This window comes from Pseudochaenichthys georgianus, chromosome 7, assembly GCF_902827115.2.
Source record: "Pseudochaenichthys georgianus chromosome 7, fPseGeo1.2, whole genome shotgun sequence".
NCBI classification, from domain to species: domain Eukaryota; kingdom Metazoa; phylum Chordata; class Actinopteri; order Perciformes; family Channichthyidae; genus Pseudochaenichthys; species Pseudochaenichthys georgianus.
In genome coordinates this window covers 32,959,879-32,967,062 of record NC_047509.1, presented here as the reverse complement: position 1 = coordinate 32,967,062, position 7,184 = coordinate 32,959,879, and positions in this window count along the sequence as shown.

The window sequence follows — 7,184 nt, the reverse complement described above, 5'->3', positions numbered from 1 at the left end:
GATAACCACATAAAAGAACAAGAACATAATGATTCTAAGAAATGCTTCACCTAATGATATCCTCCCATTGACATCAAGCTGTATTTCCATATCTGCTGGGATGATTTTTCTGTATTGCTCTTTAGCTTTGTTGTTTGTTGTCACATTGTAGTGGTGTAGTATATTTCTTTGCAGAAATATGTGTGTTAAGGGTGTTGTCATGTTCAAAAAGTAATTGTTTTTCCTCATTCCTGAGAACAGTTGTTCCGCACATTGACTGTTTATGCACCCCGCCAGCTCTGGCACAAGCTCTATCCTTCTGAGAACATCCCTTTCATCAGTGTGTGATGTGTTTCTGGTCAAAGAAAAATAAACACAAACAAAATAGTTAGGCAATAGGCAGGAATAAAATAAGCTGCATACACATTTATTTTGTAAAAATCTAATTGAAATATAGGTTATGCATAGTATAGTTATTAGTATTTCTCAAGTAGTGCAAAAATAATATAAAAACGTTCCTAAAGTTTTCAGGACTTTGCTTATACAGCAATCCTACTATTTTGAAGCAACACAAATGTAGTTTGTAGTTATAATTAGTGATGTTACGTATTGCGCCGAGGCTTCGGAGCGTGTGTCGAGTAATCCCCGAAGCTTTTTGTGAAGCTTGTATCGAGGCTTGTATCGCTTTGTACCAGTGACGTCATCGATGACAAACGAAGCCTCGCTGCCTGTCGATACCACGTGAGTGCTTCACGAAGCGATTCAGATCGGTTGAACCGTTGAACCACAACGCTCATAATACCCATGGATGTTAGAACCATATTACCACTCCTACCCGGGCCCGATGACACGAAGGAATCAAGAGAGCTCAGACCCTCACTTAGAGGTCGGAACATGTCATAAGTATAAATAGATACAAGCATAAATAAATGTGGGAATAAAAACATGAATAAATAAATGAATAAATACAGGAATAAATATGTTGCAGTGTTTTCAAGGAGATTCAGCGTGTGTGCTGTGGCTCAGCTGGAAAGCAGTTGACTCATGGCCGCAGGGTCCCTGGTTCAACGACTGAACAATACGTATTTGTTGTTGTTTATAAAAGCTACAGCTAAATGAGATAATTAATAAATATATTCTTTGATATGGTTTAGCCTTTCTCAGGCTACAACATGGTTAAGTTTAGGAATATTATTAAGAAATACAAATCCCTCTTTGCAATGTTTACCAGCCTCCTTAGGCTTTTCAATCACAATCATTAAACTGGAATAAATACAATATTGTTAAAATGAAAATATGATTTTATGTTCGTTTGTTTAGAGTTATTCTAAGGCTTTACTCAATGGGAACTCGGTATGAGATAGAGCACACTGTTGAGATGTCCAATCTGCCTGTTTTACATACTTTGACCAACAGGGGGTTTGTGTCCAAATGAAGCCCATGATGAAGCCTCATGAGATGAACCCTTTTGCGAACCAATTGGCTGGAAAGCTTCAAAGCTTCATAAGGCTTCATCTCACCATCACTAGTTATAATTAATAGTTATTAAATGTAGTTAGTTTCTGCATCACTAGGACATGCACGTCCTAGTAGCGACAGCGCACATTTGACAGCAAATAAGTGAGACTTAAAATAAACACATTTTAAACCGCAGCAAAAACAAATAGTTAATTTATTCAGGGTTTACTTACCTCCATCTTACTCTGACGACATGATTAACAAAACAGAACTGCTACCCCGGAAACTATGGAATGCCATTTAAGCCAAAATTAAATAATTAAATAAATAAATACATATATATATAAATATGCCTATGAAATAAATTCTGAAATAAATAAATGAGGCAATAAATATGTATACATGTACATTTAAATACACATTTATTTATTTCATGGGACTTTTATTTCATAATGACACATTTATTTATTTCAAGAGACTTTTATTTCATAATGACACATTTATTTATTTCAAGAGACTTGTATTTCATAATGACACATGTCCCACTACGCAGGGACAGATTGTCTCAGGCGGGGGGGGCGATCCTTCACCCACGCCCAGAGCGCGGGGCACTATGGGCCTGACCCGTGAGTGGTACAATCTGAATACAGTGGGACTCCCTCAGAAGGTGATAAACACTATTCAGAGTGCGAGAGCTTCTTCCACCAGGTCTCTTTACGACTGTAAGTGGAGGGTGTTTGAGGAGTGGTGCCTTCAAGAAGGACACATCTCTTTTCAATGTCCTGTCGGAGTGATTTTATCATTCCTACAGGACTTGATCGAAAAACACAGAGCTTTCTCCACGATCAAGGTGTACCTGGCTGCTATTGCTGCATGCCATGTGGGCTTTGAGGGTAAGACGGCTAGCCAACATCCTTTGGTCTGCTGTTTTATGAAGGGAGCTCGCAGGCTCCTCCCTGTCTCCAGGTCGCTGGTGCCCTTATGGGACCTGGCAGTGGTTTTAAATGGGCTCAAGATGACCCCATTTGAACCCCTGGAGGGAGCTGACATGAAACATCTGTCACTCAAGACAGTGCTGTTACTGGCCCTGGCATCCGCCAAGCGGGTCAGTGATATTCATGCGCTGTCTGTACATCCTTCATGCACTCAGTTCGCCCCAGGGCAAACGAGAGTGTTGTTGAAGCCCAACCCTGCCTTTACACCAAAGGTGGTTGGTTCGTGTACCCCAATTGACATTGAGGCATTTCCTCTGCCGCTGGTTTCCTCCGGGGAGCAGCAGCAGGATCTGTTGTGTCCAGTCCGGGCTTTACACACATATATGGACAGATCAAAAGAGCTTCGTCTTAATGACCAACTCTTTGTGTCCTGGGCTAACCCTCACAAGGGCAAGCCTGTTACTAAGCAACGGCTCTCCCACTGGATTGTGGAGGCAATTGCTTTGGCCTATACGAGTCAGAGTTTGCAATCAACTTCGGGTCTGCGGGCTCACTCGACTCGGGGCCTGGCTACATCCTGGGCTTTGTTCAAGGGTGTTTCCATCCAAGACATCTGTGCAGCGGCGAGCTGGTCCTCGCCGCTCACTTTTTTCCGCTTTTACAGGCTAGACGTCTCCGCTCCAAGCGTGGCCCGAGCAGTGCTGGGCACCTTGTTGAGTCGGGACTCTACCTGCTAAGTTCTGGTTGGTTGGTGATTTTCGAGATAAGCTCGTCTGGCAATACGGGAGCTACAATATCCCATAGTGAGACATCGAACGGAGTGTTATGAATGAGAACTATAAGTTACTTACGTAACCCCAGCCTTAAGAGTAACATGAAGTGAGATGTCTCACCAGACGGCCCTCGAGAAGCGATTGTGTTAGTTGGAAATTCTTGTGCAAGATAAATCCCAACTAAGGTATAAAGGAAAGTAGAGGTTTCATCAGCACATAGCTATCAGTTGCTACATAGTAACAGATAAAGGTGTGTACAGGGTGTGTGTGCAGGGTGTTCACTGTCATGCCTCAGTTCCAGGGAAAGGCATCTGCCCAATTGATTTGATGAGAACAATGAATCATTGTTTGGAGCTTCCATGGAAGATATTGAATGTGTTTTAAATGTGTTTAGTTTTTCAGGGTTTTTACCATGTTATTTGTTTCCCCTATATTTCAAGATCTCGTTATGTGTAGGTAACAAGTATCTTGAGTGTCAGGGGAGGTTTTACCATAAGCTCCTAGGGGCTTTCCAACTTTCCTGCACAATCTTTGTTGGGTTTGTTACTTTTATATACTTTTATTTGTATCACTTCCTTTTTTGCTAATAGAGTAAACATCACAAACTGTATATGGTGGGCTGGAGGATATATGTGAAAACGTAAATCCCATGGGGAAGGTTTAATCCCATGGCGAAGGGTTAATCATCTTCAACACCTCACTGGAGACAGCATGCCTCAAAACCTCAACAATCATCCCGGTTCCCAAGAAAAAAAGGATCACAGGACTAAATGACTACAGACCCGTCGCCCTGACCTCTGTGGTTATGAAGTCCTTTGAGTGCCCTGTCCTGTCCCACCTAAAATCCATCACAGACCCCCTCCTGGACCCCCTGTAGTTCGCCTACAGAGCCAACAGGTCTGTGGACGACGCTGCCAACATGGCCCTTCACTTCCTCCTCCAGCACCTGGACACAGCAGGAACCTACGCCAGGATCCTGTTTGTGGACTTCAGCTCCGCCTTCAACACCATCGCCGGCTCTGCTGCAGGACAAGCTCTCCCAGCTGCACGTGCCCGACTCCACCTGCAGGTGGATCACAGACTTCCTGTCTGACAGGAAGCAGCACGTGAGGCTGGGGAAACAGGTCTCTGACCCCCGGACCATCGGCACCGGTTCCCCTCAAGGCTGCGTTCTTTCCCCTCTGCTCTTCTCCTTGTACACCAACAGTTGAACCTCCAGTCACCAGTCTGTCAAGCTACTGAAGTTCGCAGACGACACCACCCTCATCGGACTCATCTCTGGTGGGGACTAGTCTGCCTACAGGTGGGAGATGGACCATCTGGTGTAGGGACAACCACCTGGAGCTCAACGCTCTCAAGACAGTGGAGATGGTTGTGGACGTTAGGAAGAACGCAGCCTGACCTGTGGGGGAGACTTCTGTGTAGCAATGCAGTGGGAGTCACCAACTCAGGAAGGAGACACGGGAAGAGCAGGAGCTCTGATGTCAAACACTGATGGTTTATTTGGAGCTTCGGCCGGAGAATTCACAAAACAAGTCCAAGAGCCAGAGGTTCTGACTTCCACCACGACTTGTGAACAGAGCCATTCCGCATGTACTTCTACTTTTGATACTTCGAGTACATTTAGCTGATAATACTTATAATAATACTCTTTTACTTAAGAAACACTTTGCATTCAGGACTTTCAATTTTATTGAACACAGAAAGCAACAGACAAGACAGGACAAAATAATACACAGACAGATCGTGACAACTAATACATTTTGAGGCATTAGTGAACCTAATACAGCTGATTGTAACCGCTCCCCCCCAGCAGCGGTCACTCATGACCCCATCTCAAATGATGGCCTGCTTCTTTTGTGGAACCTCACAACCTCTAAAATGAAAATATGATTTTATGTTCGTTTGTTTAGAGTTATTCTAAGGCTTTACTCAATGGGAACTCGGTATGAGATAGAGCACACTGTTGAGATGTCCAATCTGCCTGTTTTACACACTTTGACCAAATGAAGCCCATGATGAAGCCTCATGAGATGAACCCTTTTGCGAACCAATTGGCTGGAAAGCTTCAAAGCTTCATAAGGCTTCATCTCACCATCACTAGTTATAATTAGGGCTGTCAAACGATTAACATTTTTAATCAGATTAATCACAGCTTAAAAATTCATTAATCATGATTAATCACCATTCGAACTATGTCCAAAATATGCCATTTATTTATGTATATTGTTGTGGGAATGGAAAGATAAATGAAAGAAGGCGGATATATCCATTTAACATACAGTATCTATGTTTATTATAACATTTTTCTGCATGTCAAAATGAAAGACAACCCACACACCTGTCAATCATCAAACCGTGGGGTCTTAATTCATTACGTGTTGATTTCTATCAACGGGGGAGTACTTCAGGAAAGTCGACAGAGGGGGGGGGGGGGGGGGCTAGTGGAGTACTTTGTGACCACAGTGTGTGAACGTTGTGATCAGCTGTTTTAGCGCAGTTCTCCAGTGAAGGGGGGAGTCTCCCTCCGCAGCCGGTTGGCGTAGTTTTGGCACAGTTCCGTTGTACAGACCGACGTTAACAGCAGCCCTGTCTGTGCACACGGAGACCGACTCTGTCGTCCGGTAATCTAACCGCCTTCTGGAAAAGCTTCACAAGTACGTCGGTACGCAAATGCGCTTTGTGACACAAGTGACGGTACGCATTTCAGACTACGCACATAACCTGCGTACCAGTTATGTGCACCCCTGTACCAGAGCCATATTATTACTATTATATGGCTCTGCCCTGTACTACAGCAAAAGTATTCTGCGTCGGGACTTCCTGCAACAACACCACGCCGTTATCAAATATGTTCTATTGAGAAGACGATCACTACGTGACAAAAGTTTTCAAAACCGTGGCGACTGAAATCAATCTTACTAACTGCTGTCTGTGCAATTTACTCCGCGCGAGTTGGCAGACTTTATTTTGCTTACTTTAACATCATTTTTCATGGTGGGGCTAAGCCATTTCTTGGTATGGGTGTAGCCTACCCCAGCCATACCCTGGCGCTGCCACTGGTGGCACGTATGGGGCGGGCCATTCTGCACATGCGTTAAATGCGTTAAATATTTTAACGCAATTAATTCAAAAAATTAATTACCGCCGTTAACGCGATAATTTTGACAGCATTAAAATGTATATATATATTTTTTGACTACTTGTAATCTGTTTTTAATTTTATATTTATTAAAGCCTTAGTCTCTGTTTGACTTTACACGCACTGTTTACCCAGCTGGTATGGCAATGTCACCCCCCTCTTGCAAATGATGGCCTAGGCCCCTTGTCATGTCTGCCGATATCTGTTTTTTTATGTCTGTTCTTTTTTATCTGCGACTATGTTGTTGTCAGTGACGTATGTTTTATCTTTTTAAATGCCTTGTGATATGCTGCAACTAGGGATGTCCCGATCACCTTTTTTTGCTCCTGATCCGATTCCGATCATTTGATTTTGACAATCTGCCGATACCGATTTTTCCCGATCCGATCTTTATGCAATGCATTAAGAGAAAAAAAAGGTAACAGATAACGGCTGGTCATCCAACGCGATGAATTCAGCTATCTTGGCTGTTAATTTTTTGGCCTTTTCACTGTTCTGGGGCAGTTTCTCCTTCCTTTTAAAAGTCTCTGAAAGTGTCGGTTGTTTCAGTGCCGATACCTGAGTGGCCGCTGTGTACTCGTCGTGTTGTTGTTTGTTTCTCAGGTCGCGTATTAGATTGGTCGTGTTGAACGTAGCTCTGTTCTTTCCACCACGCGGAACCTCTGCCTTGCAAACATTGCATCTGGCTGTTACACTGCCTTCGCTTTCAATTTTATAATACTTCCAAACTCCTGACATTTTCTCTGTCCCGACTCCCGAGTCACCAGCTGAACGTAGCCTCTCGTTAGCTTACTGCTACTATTAGACACTGCGCCCACTCTGTTGCCAGATTTGAGAGAAATAAGCAACCAGGTCTATGAAAACAAGCCCAAAGAAAGCAACACATACATGATGTTG